At 33.9% G+C, this 14468-nt stretch overlaps 1 pseudogene; it reads left to right on the forward strand.

The window, feature by feature from the left end:
• Window positions 1-2804: 2804 nt before the first annotated feature.
• Window positions 2805-3521, forward strand: LOC149562136 (uncharacterized; annotated as a pseudogene).
• Window positions 3522-14468: the final 10947 nt, after the last annotated feature.

Raw genomic sequence — 14468 nt, forward strand, 5'->3', positions numbered from 1 at the left:
TTTAATTGCAAAAGCACTTTGACTGATGTATTGCAATAGGTTACCTACCTTGGGCTTGTAGAGTCTATTATTTCCCCATACTTAAACCAATAATACTAAAGCAATTGTGCACTTTGTGATCAAGGGGTGGCAGTCCTTGAACAACAATAGCAGTAGAAGTTAGAATAATTAAAAGTATCTGCAAATATATGTTAGTAGAAGAATAAGATGTGGAATGTTGTGAAGTCTTAAAAGTAAGATGATTTGCCTAATTGCATTAGGAGGAATAAGGGTAAGTTCCATTTGATGATCCCCTTCAAGAAGGATGGTGAATGTTCTATACATCTTCATTTTCATCAACATCAGACACTCTATGTTGTATGGGTAAACCATTGAAAAGTATAGTCAGCATGACATCTTCAAACTAGTCATCATGTAAACTTTAAAGCAATAACCATCACAAGATTATCCATGATCAAATGGTGAAGGATCCTTAGCATGACATCTAGTATTGAGAAATCATTCCTAGATGAAGGAAAGTACTCATATTAGAGAATCACAACTATGGATAAATTTTCATTTAGAACTATTTTCACTAGTAGCTAAGATATCAATCTACATTATACATGGAAGAAGTTGAAGAGTAGTCAATCAGGAAACTCCAATATAAATGTAGGTATATTTGGCCCAATCAGGAACCAAAAAAATGGTAGATAATTTTGTTCATGGTCTCAAGGAAAACAAAGACTACTTGACAATAGAAAGAAACAACATAGATGACTTAGAAATAGCCTATCACAATGAAAAACATATTTTTCCCATCATAACACTAGCAGTGCTCTACTATCTCATTTTTGCTAACAGAGACCAGCACAGACATCAATATGAACCTGAGGTTTATACTGAACAAATGCAAAGTATGTAGTGAACTCTAGCCAAAGTGCACTCAAATATTCAGACTTCCTTGGTATGTAGTGATTAATTTTTTTTATTGTTCGATTGTTTTTTGATTTGTTAGAGGATTCATGTGTAGGAATATATATAATAAAATATGTAGGTTTCTATGCCAAACTAAGTCCAATGTGGACAAATATCTAATAATTGGGATTTAAACTAAGCAAGAAGATAACTGAGAAAAAGAAGCAAATATATTGGCCTAACATTTATTTATTGTAGCACAAATAAATTCTTTACAAGCATGCACAAGTCTAAAACTAGCTCAAAGATTCAAAAATTACACTGATAAGAATATGAAATATGATTTGACAATTACACTAATAAGAATATGAAATATGGAAACATTCTATGTTGTCCAGTTATTGGTTGATGGACAAGACCACAATACACCTATAGAGGGACCAAAATAGACCAAGTATAGCAAGGAGAGGTCTTATTTCTTCTCTCAATAACTTGGCCAACACAAATAAAGAGGTTCAACCATCATAGAAGTCAAGGCAGCTAATGCAAGGAAGAACCATTGATTATCCTCAAACTCTACATTAATAGAGTAATCTCTAGTAGTTAATCATCCAAATATGAGTCCCTCACCTCAAGGCCTAGAAACGAAGTGCTTATGAACTCAAATAGGGATATCATTTTAATCCAAGAGCAATTGGAGTCTTGCTTGTTACAAAAAAATGATGTAGGAGCATCCAGTGGTGTAAGGGCAATCCTATATCACCCAAAAATATGCTTAGAGAGAGTTTCTGTTTAATGTGTTTTCATTTCTAATTACCCATTTGGGTCAAATAAAGGTTCCAACTCTCATAGTTCCACTATTAGTTTTTTGGGTTGGAGTTTTTAAGCACCTTGGGATACATGTAAATGTAGAAAATGGGTTATTTTGTAATTGAACCAAAATTATGATGAGTTAGAGGGTGTGATTTGGAGGAATGATTATACTTGTAATTTAAAGTGCTCCAGGAAAAAGAATTAGGTCAAAAGGCTTTACGGTTAGAAAGTTATTGAAGTTTTAAGTTTCCTAGAGACCTCCTTAGAGCACTTCAAAGTCAGGTTTGAGGCACTAAAAAACCTTTTATAGTCCCAAAAAATGGGGGATGAGAAAATCTGGTCCATAGGGCTATAGATCATTTTGAGAGCTTTTTGGAAATGTAAATAGTTTGTTAATTGAAGTCCCAGTTCAAAAGTTATGCCTCCCGGAAGTTGGGCTACCATTTCTAGATTCTTCTAATTTTACATCAACTTCTAACGAGATTTCTAGAACCTTTTGTTTTGGTGGTGGATGCCAATTGGCATATTCTAGAATTTATTCCTAACCCTAAACCAATTGGGGTCTATTTAAGAACATTTCTGGTATTGTAAAGACAGTTCTTAGTGGAGTTTGGGAGAAGGCATTGTGAGGAGAATTTCTCTCCAAATTCAATCTATTGTAAGCCCATAGGGCATGCCTTTGGATCTATTTTCCTTGTATTTAATGTAGTAGTAGATTTTCATTAGTCAAGAAAAATTTAGATGTTGTTCATTTAGAATTCAATTATAAAGAGAAAACCACCTTCCACCAAGGCTTGTTCCGCCAACATGTTGAAATTTGTCTGAACCATCCATCAAAAAAAAAATTAGCACATAATTTGTGAAGTGCCATACATTTTAGCCAGTTAGATTGGGATACACATTTAAGGAAACAAATGTGTGCTAAGGCCACAAAAAGATTGAAAGAGAAGTTGATGATTTTATGCTAATTTTTTTTCATAAATTTATATGGAAAGCCACACAAAAAAGATTGAGAGAGAGTTGTAACTTTTGATTAGGGAGAAGGGAATGTGTGAATGTTTATGTTTGCATCAAAATGACAATATCCTATAATAAGATTACATTGGCTCCTTGGCAACTAGTTTGGATTCTTATGAAATTTTTATTTATTTGTATTTTAAAACATGTTTGTCAATCAATTTGTTTGTGTTTGATAGAATTGCTTAAACATCACACACTAAAATTTGATTCCTATATTAAAAGTATTAAAGAGTGAAAGTTAATTTATTTTTCCAAATTTATTTCTTCTTCAATATGTGATATTTAAGAGTGGTTGTTTTTTATATATGCATATATTTAGGTGGTCTCTGATTGTAGGGAGGCTTCTTGGGAGAATTGAAAATGAAATAAAGAACTATTGGAACACCCATCTCAGAAAGAAGTATGAAATTGCCAAGAATGGGAGTAGAAAAGCAAGAACATGTGGCTCTAGTGGAGAAGAAAATGATGATATTGTTAAAGCTAAACTTGTGAGAGGTATCATGAATAATGGTATTCAAGATTATGGCTCTAAACCACTTTGCAAGCTTTTTATGGATGATTCAGATCCCATTGCCTTTCATTTAATCCCACATAACTCTGAGATTTTCCAAGGGATTAATATCAACATTGGAGGAGATAATCCATTGAATCTAAATGAGATGCCAAATACACATTCTAATATGTTTTCTGACCCATTTGATTTCAGACTTGAAGATTACGAGGAAGGAATATCAGAGATTTATAATGGTCCACAATAGATAGATTGGATAAATGAATTGTAATACATGTAAGGAAAAATTTAGGGTTTGGACAAATGAACTGAAATACATGTAAGGAAAAATTTAGGGAAGGATCAAATATGCTTCCATACTATTAATGGAGAATAGAAACTATGTGTATCCAATTTTAACAAAATGATATGTTGTGTTGAATGGCTACCATTCTACTTTTAGCTTGTAAACAATTTGTATTCTTGGCAACATGGATATAAAATATAGTAGAAATATCAAATTTTCATAAATGCCAAAAGAAAAGAACTAAATGCATAGAAAGAATAGTTAAAATTGTATGGAACGCAAAACAAGGGTTCTGTCATTGATAGATTATATCATGTAATAAGAAGCTTTCTTCATCAAAGACCATGTGTAGGCTTTATTTCACTTGGTGCATGGCAACTCGTTGGATGATCTCAATTGGCTAATGTATGAGGGCTTTTCAAATTGCAGAAGAAGTGAATAGATGCAAAATTCGAGTGAAATTTGAGTGTTCCCAATCCAATATGCAGAGTGTGCCAAAAAAAACAAAACAAAACAATGTGCACATCTAGAGTGAATTTATAGGAAGAGATAAAAGAAAAATAAAAAATAAAAAACCCAACCTTACTGTGTAAGACAGAAATCTGAGTTTATTTACTTTGCCTCCACCAATGCAGGCTAGATTGAAGACTCGGTCACTTGCAATGTAGGAAATAAGTGGCGTAACAATGAAATTAAGGTGCCAAAAAGACCTTTTTTATTTTGACATAATGAAGCCATGAGCATGTTTTTATTTTGATACAATGAAGCTCATGTTGGTCAAAATTTTGACCAACACGAGCATGTATTTAAAAAAAAAAAAGTTTCCTTGCATATTCTAACCAATTTGGCCCCATTTTATTAGATGGTCAAAAATTTTGGTCTAAAAATAGGGTCAAATGTACTAGTGGCTTGTGGGTATACTTTATTTGTCTATAGTGTTTTAAGCATTCATGCTTGTCCTATTTGAAACTTTGAGATATAAACGTATCATCCTTGACTATTTCACAAGATCGCACTTGACGGTTATCTTGGCACTTATGCCTTGATATAGGTTTAATCTTGTTATACTGAACTTAGGGAATCTAATTGCATAGTCATCTTGACTTATATGTCTTTGATGCTTAGATTAGGTTTCCACATATCTATCTGATATCTATCATATTCATATCCTCATAATTATACTAGTGATGGTTGTATGATCTCATGATGTCCCTAATAAATGCTCAATGATGAAATAAGAGTCTAAATGTTATGCATTTCTTAATAGTAAACCACTTTGCATATTAGCTTGCATTATAGGTTCATTCTCTAGTCTAGTCTTGCATTCTTGCATGTGGGGAGAGCTCTCTCTTCATCCTTTTTATGGACATATTGGCTAGTTGCTTTCACGTCTTCCTTTTCTTTCTTCTTTATCATGTCTTTTAACCCTCTTGATCTTTTGCTTTATCTCTATTTTTCTATCCTATCATCACAAGGGGTTAATCTAAACATCACATTCAATCTATCCAAGTGTCACATATTTTTAGAAACATAAGTCTATATCATACACATGAGAGCTAAAACATCATACATGAGAGTGATAAATGAGCATATTCACATAAACATCAAAGTAATGCATACATGAGCAAGAAACATAAACTAAAACATCACATGAAAACTTAAAATACTAAAACATCCATCAAAATGAGACAAGTACACAAATCTTTCAATCAAAATCTAGTATCTCATATAGATATCTCAATGTGTCATAGTACATATATACAAATATGAGATCCAAAATCTAGATATCCATCTCAAAAATACATGGAGTACAATCAAAACTATCAAAACTATCACAATCAAGCTATAACTGACTTGTACCCTCTCCATCTGGTGGTGGAGCCTATCTCCTATCTAGAGGTTGTACCACACCATTTGACCTACCTACCCACTCTAAGTAGTCAGGAAGCCCCTACTCTGGTGACATCACACCCTTGTAGGTGACATAATAATATGTGATGTGTGCACCATGATGTGACACCTCTCACCTTGCAATATCTCACTACCTATGGAGCTCATCCCTCTATTCTTGCTTATCCATAAGCTATTGATCTTGTACTATGATAGTAACTCGAGTTTCCTTTAGCTCCACCTCTTAAGTATGAATCCCCACATCATGATCATCACCCCCTTGGGCTGGCTGTTCTACCTCCACCTCCACCTATACTGCTCACTGCCACCTCAGTGGCACCTCCTTCTCCTCCCTAGTGACTTGTACCCATGTCCTCCTCCTAGATCAAGAACCCTCTCTAACCTCTATCCATCTCCCTCCATTAACTCTACCTCCTCTATGTCCCCTTGGTGTGGGTAGTGCATCTGACTTTGTAAAACATGGAAACAAATGCCTCTGCATCTCATATAAGTAAGCCATGTCTAATCTTGCATCTACCACATCTAGGAAATAATCCCAAGGACTTTGCACTAGGGTTGTTGTATCTCACACCACTATCTAATAATCTAACATTGGCAGCCATCCTTGTGCCTCATCAGAGTGAAAGTGAGAATAGGTGGTGGTCTCCATTGATATCACCTATTGCTCTACAAACTAACACCATACCCAACTGATCACAATCCTCTCCATGATCTCTAAGTGCCTACCCACCAGTGGCCTACTATATCTCATATAATCTAACTCCTAAAAATCTAACCATCTATGGCACTCTTAGTAGGGCTGCCATGTAAATGTTGTTAGCTCATCGAAAATGTGGCAGTAATATGTCATGTCCCCACTATGAGTCTACAGGACAAATCCTATGTACCCAAAAATGTATGGTTGGCTCTACTCTCATGGTTACACTCATGGTCAGATCATAGCAATGTGCTCCCAGGCCCAGATCTATGCTAGTGTTGAGCCACATGCAGAGGAGTGATCACTATGGTACACTATCTCATGAAGCTCATGGTACATATTTGCCAGTATCACTAGCCCCCATGCCATCTTGTGTGGTCATGCAAACAAATCTACCACCAAATGGCCACATCCTAGTGGGAAACCCTTTTTGCTCCTATCTGTCACCAATGCTTGAGCAACTAGAGAGCACAATAAGCTCAGTAGGGGGTAATCTGGACAATACTCATCAATGAGTCACTCCCAATTTAGATGGTGGTCTAGGATGGTAACATCTTGGAACATATGCTACATCGTTGCTTGCCCCTCTGTCAAGGTTTGATCATAGTACACCTATGACATATAATTAAATTGGACATTAGTACACCTTATATAAAAATCAAATTACTAAAACATGACAGCAATCAAACATACAATGTACCGAATCACCATGACAAGGCACTCAAAGAATGTGATACACATCCTCTAATGTGATCAAGGCCTCTCTAGTCAATAAGTGAAAGGTGTTATACTCACTATGCCACCACTCAGCAAGTGTAGTCAATAGCCTATGGTTTGCTCGTATATGGGGCATCTATATAACCCATCTCAACCCCATAGTCAATATAGTGGCAAGCTCATCATTAGTAAAATGCTAAACAACTCACAACCCCACCACTCTGAGGGGCTCTAATGAAAAGTGTTGGAAACACCTCCTATAAGCATATGATATGCAAACATTAATAATATATCACAAACATAATCACAACACAAAAATCAATGAAAATGCTCAGAAATAGGCCATGCAACACTTCTTTCTACATGAAAGTGACATAAAATGTTGGAGTGATATTGTATGATACTTTTTCTAAAATGGTGCGATATAATTGTGTTGTGCAATATTTCACACCAGTCTAGGTGGCAAATGGGTGTGTCCCATATGACATACCTAAAACTACTCATGCGACACTTTTTTTGATGTGAAATATCGTGTGATATTTGGTAAATTACTTGTGTGATACTTTTAAAATATTATCCAATATTATGTATTCTACCTCTAAAAATGTGCAAAAAAGTACACAAAAGCTCAAAAAACTGACAAAAAGGTATTAACTTACCAGTGCCCCATAGTGGTCTAGCTAGTTGTACAACTGGTTATGCTCAAAATAGTGTCGATGAGTTAGAATGTTCACCAAAGTCATGATTCTCTCTCTTAACCACTCACAAGCTCTCAAAAATCACAAAAGACAAAATGATTTGAAAATGACACTTGGGCCCCTTTTATAGCCTCTGGCCTCATTTTGACCTAATTTTCAAACTCCTCAAAAATTCATGAAAATTGCACCCCTAGCTAATTTTGACATTTTCAATCCATTTTTTGGATTAAAATTAAAATCCAAGTTTATCTTGATGGTCAAATTTTCATTTTAAAATTTTACCTTCTTCTAAGCAATTAGTTGACCTTTTGAGGTCTAATCTCTAAATCATCACTGGGGCATCTTCATTTCTTCATGACTTCATCATTTCCATGCTTCATATCTACTCAAAATTACCATATCATGTCTAAAATCAACTTTTTACTTGATTTGACATAAATTTTTATTATGTATCCTTCGTGGTCAACTCTAGTCCAATTGGGGCATATCTTCATTGCTTGGTGGTCACTCTTTGGTTCTAATCATCTATCTGTCATCCTAGAAATTGCTATATTCTAATTTACTCATATGATCATGCTTGTTTCTACATCCCCTTACCTCATTTTGATTTTGATCCCAAGGGGGCAGAAATACTCTATCATCGCTTGCTACAACTATCTATTTCTTAGGAGCATTTGTTTGATCTTTTTACTTGATCTTGATATATCTAATTTTATAGGTATTAGAATTCTTCTTGAATTCTAACATCATCTTTTTCCTAGTTTTTAGTACTACTATACTATTAGGCTATACATTTAGGATTTGTTGTCTCTTTCTACATTTCATTCTTCGAAATCAGGTATCTATATCTATTGTTGCCTACTTGGCTTCTATTTTCTTTGATGTAATGTGTTCCCAGATTGATCACACATTAGTCAAAAAAGGGAAAATGTAATCACCTATAAATGGTCATCTAGACTATTAGCCCCCTTCTTAGCATTTTAGTTAGTTTAATTAATCATTTACCTAGACCAAATTGCTAATAACCAATTAATTTGATTATAACCTATAGTTTCACTATGCTATTCTAAGTTCATTATTTGATTAAAATAACATGTCCCCTTTTAATTAAATAAAAGACCCCATTCTTCCAACCAACTTTAAGTGCACACATAAAGTCCTTTTCTAATTTTCAAATTAAAAGAAAAGGCTTTGTGACTTTTGTCTTATATGACAAGTCAACTTATATTCTATTGGTTGACTTGTGTGTGCACATGGATCACTCCTCTTTTCAAACTCCACCATTGATCATCCATCATCTTCACCTTGATCTCTACCATTTGTATGACTTTAAAATGGAGAGAGCTTTCCCCTTAAAGGATCCATCCACCATTTGAATGTTGTTATTCTACAGGTTTTCTAACAAGTTTCTTTGGAGCTTTGAGGAGAACTTCCATTTCTTGTCTTCATTCTCTCATTCCATCACATTTAGCATAAGATCATATGGAATTCTTAGTATAGTTGCATGTTAATGTAGTTTCTTTGCAAAAGTTTAAATTGCATAGCATAATAGTGGGGTCTATAACACTTGCATATTACTTAGAATAGCTGTATTTTACATTCTCATTCTAGCTTAGCTTCCATCTTGCATTGCATTATTGAGGAACTCCTTGTGGAGATTTTCATTCTTGAATCTCATCTTTGGAACCTCCCATTGCATGTTTTACTAGCAAGAAGTATATTTTTAAGGCTTAGTTGAGAGCCTTCTTATGCTTGAAATATACTCTCTTACACTCCATGGATAAGGAGCTCTAAGCTGGCATCCAAGCATTTTGAACTAATGGAATCCCTTGGATAGAAGGGTTTAGAGTGTGACACCTTTTGAGTGTACAGTTGTCTCACCTCATTGCTTATAAATTGCACATTTAAAACTTATTTTCCCTCCCTCCTAATAGTAGTATAAGAGCTAGATGCCATATTGATACCTAGGGTTTACAAAAACTTAAACAATGAAACTCAACACCAGTAAAATACCTTTCCAATCTGATGAATATGTCAAGTTGTAGTTGAAATCAATTCACAAATGTAAGAATCTGCTATTTCAATTTTCCTTGTTGCTCTTTGCACTCTCTTTGATCTTGAATGAATGCAAATGAGTTGAAAATTGACTATATAACCTGTTTGATATATGACATTGAATTCTTAGTGCTTATATCTATATCCTAGCTATCATAGCAATTTTAACTCATCAGCTTACACATGAATTACACTATGCTCAAAAACAATAGAAAGCTTGGCCAATACTATTACCCATAATAGCTCAGTATTAACTAAAATTTCAAGCTCACTTGATATGGTTGGCAGCAACATGAACACTAACAAAAGTTATAGATTTCTTCCAAGTTCTAACCAATACATTGCATCTTATTTCATGCTTATATGATCTTTTCAGAACTTGGACTTTTGGAACTAATGTAAAGTATATCATTGTGATATTAGTCCCACATACCTTTGATTTCCTAGTTGGAGGTGATATGATCACTTGATTACTAGGATTAAACCTCAAATAAAAATAAAAATTACATGCAAACATAACCAATAACAGAAACTAATAGATCGCACAGAAGAGAACACAAGACACTAAGATTTAACGTGGTTCACCTAATCCCTAGGCTATGTCTACCAAACAAAAAGTCCAATATTATTATGATCCAATTATTACAACCTGATTACAATCCATAATCCCTTACAACTCAATAACACCACAAGAAGTAATTTTTGCATCACACCTTATTGAAGATCCCTAATCCTAAGCCCTTTTATACAAGTATTTTTTCCACTTTAGGGTTAAAATTAGTTACAAAATGTCAGCCATAAATTGGTGAATAAATAATAGTCAATTGGAAAATAAGAGCCAAATTCTTTTCCTATGAAGTATTACAATTTTTCCCTAATCAGTCACCACAAACTAACAATCTCCCACTTAGAGATTGATCATGTAGAAATATCACTACCACATGGGGCTCCCACTGGATCAAACCACCCTAGACTCTATTGTTATTTTATTTTGTTTTGTCTAGAAGACCAATCAAATATGAAAAAGAATTCAAATTCTCCCTTGTCACTACCTTTGTAAACATATCCATTAGATTGTCATGTGTATGGATCTTTTTTAGCTTTAACTATCCATCATCCAAAACTGATCGAATGAAATGGTATCGCAACTAGATGTATTTTTTTCTTTGAATTCAAAGCATAATTCTTCACAAGATGAATGGAACTCTTACTATTTATAAAAAAATAAGTATCATTTTGTGGACGTCCTAATTCTTCCAAGAAGAACTAAAGCCATATCATCTCCTTGGTTGTCTTTGTAGTAGCAACATACTCTACCTCTATAGTGTATAAAACATTAACCTTTTGTAACCTAGAATCCTAGCTCACTATTGCCCCACCAATAGTAAATACATAACCTATAGTACTCTACTTGGTATCAATATCCCCTACCAAATTTGAGTTAACATAGCCCTATAAAGTAGTAGTAGAGCCCGCAAAGTGTAAAAATTTATTGGATGTTCCTCTCTAATATCTGAGAATCCATTTAATTGCATTCCAATGCATAATTACTGGATGACCCATATACCTCCTAACAACTTCCACTGCATGTGTAATAATTAGCCTAGTACATACCATAGCATACATCAAGCTTCATATAGCTAAAGCATAGGGTACCTTGGACGTCTTATCCTCCTTTTCTTATGTCTTTAGACACATCTCCTTAATCAACTTCAAATGACCAAGTAATGGTGTGTTGATAGCTTTAGAATTCACCATAGAGAAATGTTGCAACCTCTTCACAATATAATCAGTCTAAGATAATGTTAATTTCATGCTCTTTCTATCTCTACAAATCTTCATATCAAGGATTTGTTTTGCTGCCCCTAAATCCGTCATAGCAAATGTATGTGCTAACTAACTTTTTAGCCCCTTAATGTGATCGATGTTAGAACCAACTGCAAGCATATCATAAACATATAAATATAAAATAATGTATTTTTCATCATCGAATATCTTAAAATAAACACAATGATCTAAATGACACCTATTATATCCATGCAAATGCATAAAACTATCAAATTTTAGATACCATTGCCTAGGTGCTTGCTTCAAGCTATATAAACTTTTCTTCAATCTGCACACTAAGTTCTCCTTACTTTTACCTAAAATCCCTATGGCTAAGCCATATATATCTCTTCATCCAAATCACCATGAAGGTTGTTTTAACATCAAGCTACTCCAAATGCAAATCTTTAGTAGCCACAATACTTAAAATAGTACCGATAGAAGTCATTTTAATAACATGAGAGAATATCTCATCAAAATCAATGCCTTTTTTCTATGCAAATCGTTTTACAACTAACTTGGCTTCAAAAAATTTCTTACCTCCATCCTCCTCTTAATCTAGAAACTCATTTATTTTGTAAATCCATTTTACCTGTAGGCAACTTGCATAAATCCCATGTCTTATTTTTTAGCAAAGAGTCTATTTCGTCTTTCATTGTAGACTCCCATTGAATCTTAGTATCCACCTACATAGCTTCATCATAACATACAGGTTCACCAACATCTGTTAGTAAAATAGAATACAAAGAGGGATAAAATCTTTCTGGAGGTCTAATTAGCCTTGTTGACCATCTAACATTCACTGATGTGGGTGGTATTTTTTGTTGCAGTTGTTGCACATCATGAGGAATTGTTGGAACATCATCAAATTTTGGAATATAATCCAACACTACATAAGCATCTTCTTTCTTCTCATGTTGCTGCAATAGATCTTCATTCAACACTTTCTCATTGAATATGACATCCTTGCTTCTTACAATTTTATGATTTTTAAAATCCCAAAGCCTATAACCAAATTCATTAATTTCATATCCAAAAAATACATATTTCTTTGACTTAGCTTCTAGCTTGGCTCTTTTTTTAGAATCTATATGAGCAAATACTTCACAATTGAAGGTTTTGATAAAAGAATAACTCACCTTCTTACTAGTCCATGCTTCCTCTGAAATAAAAAATTCCAAAGTATTAAAGGGACCTCTATTAATAAAATATATAGTAGTATTGATAGCCTCTACCCACATATTTAAGGGCAACCCAACATGTAACCTCATTCTCCTTGCATGCTCCATTATAGTCGTGTTCATGCATTCAGCCACTTCATTTTCTTGTGGAGCCCTTAGAATAGTTTTCTATCTACAAATACCATTAGTGAAGCAATAATCTTCAAATTCATGACTGCAATACTCACCACCATTATCAGATCTGAGACATTTTAATTTCTTACCGGTCTCATTTTCAACCAAGCATTTCCATTTCTTAAAAGTTTGAAATGCATTAAATTTTTGTCTAAGCAAATAAATTCATACTTTTCTAGTTGAATCATCAATAAATGTAACATAATAAAGAGAGCCACCAAAGGAAGATACCTAAGCTGGTTCCCATACATATGTATGCACAAGCTCTAATTTCTCACTTTTATTTTCCTTCCCAATCTTCACAAAACTCACTTTCTTTCCTTTTCCATATGCATAACTTTCACAGAAATCCATATTAACACATTTTAGACCTAGTGGAACTTGCTTTGAATGAAGTACTTTCATATCTTCTCACTCATGTTCCCAAGTCTATTGTGCCACATTGTTGTATCAGAATCTACAATATCAATTTGTTCTGCATACTCAACTATAACAATTGTTCCTAAACATTCATTTTTCTGTGAAATAATCAAAGTAGAAGGAATAGTATGACCTATACAAAGATTTAAGGTTCCTACTTTCACACCTTTTTCGACTACAAGGGAACTATTTGAAATCTTCCAATTTTTATTATTAAAAGTAACTCCACAACCCTCATTAGCAAGTTTCTCTACTAAAATTAAATTCCTACTTAGCCTTGAAACATGTCTTACCTCATGTAGTAGCCAATGATTCTCATTTTGCAACTTAATCTTAACTTTTCCCTTTCCAACAATCTAACAATGTTCATTATCCCACAAATAAACAAGCCCAAAATCCCCTTGGAAATAATCAATAAAATAACCTCTATGAGGTGTAGCATAAAATGAAGCACAAGAATCTAAAACCCATGAATCATCAATACTTTCTAAAGATAGAAGAAAAGCATCCTTTTTAGATTTGTTACTTACTACATTTATCTCCTTATTCCCTTTTGGTTTATCTCCTTCATTTTTCTTTCGAGTCCAACAATCTTTCTTCTTATGCCCTAGTTTCCCATAGTACTAACACTTGTTTGGTCCTCTTGATTGAGACCTTTTCCCCTTTGACTTTCCTCTTGATTTCCCATGATTTCTAGAATTATTTCCTATCTCAATCATTCTGCCTCTACTTTGTGCATTCAAAGTACTTCTTGATGTGGATCCACCTAAGGTTTTCCTACTAGTTTCCTCACTCAAAATAACATTGATTATATCATCATATTTTAGGGTATTAGATCCAGAAATAGAATTACTCACAGCTATTGACAAGTCATTCCAACTTTTAAGAAAAGAACACAAAATCAAGAGAGCTCTAATTTCTTCATCAAAATTAATAACCATAGAAGATAACTTATTAGTAATAGTATTAACCTCATTTAAATGATTTTCAATAGACCCACCTTCTACCATCTTCATATTAAATAAACACTTCATGAGAAATACCTTACTTGAAGTGGAGAGCTTTTCATACAATTTTTTTAGGGTTTCCATCAACTCTCCCATCATCTTTTCTTTTGTAATGTTAAATGTCACTAATGGTGCTAGGCATAATCAAATGCTTTCAAGTGCCTTTCTATCTAAAATCTTTCAGTCCTCATTTGTCATAGTTCCCTGGTTCTTAGTTTTTCATTCCAATGGCTTCCATAAATCCTTCTGATAAA

Source organism: Cupressus sempervirens, chromosome 4 (assembly GCF_028749045.1).
Source record: "Cupressus sempervirens isolate cs-2001-9-10 chromosome 4, ASM2874904v1, whole genome shotgun sequence".
NCBI classification, from domain to species: domain Eukaryota; kingdom Viridiplantae; phylum Streptophyta; class Pinopsida; order Cupressales; family Cupressaceae; genus Cupressus; species Cupressus sempervirens.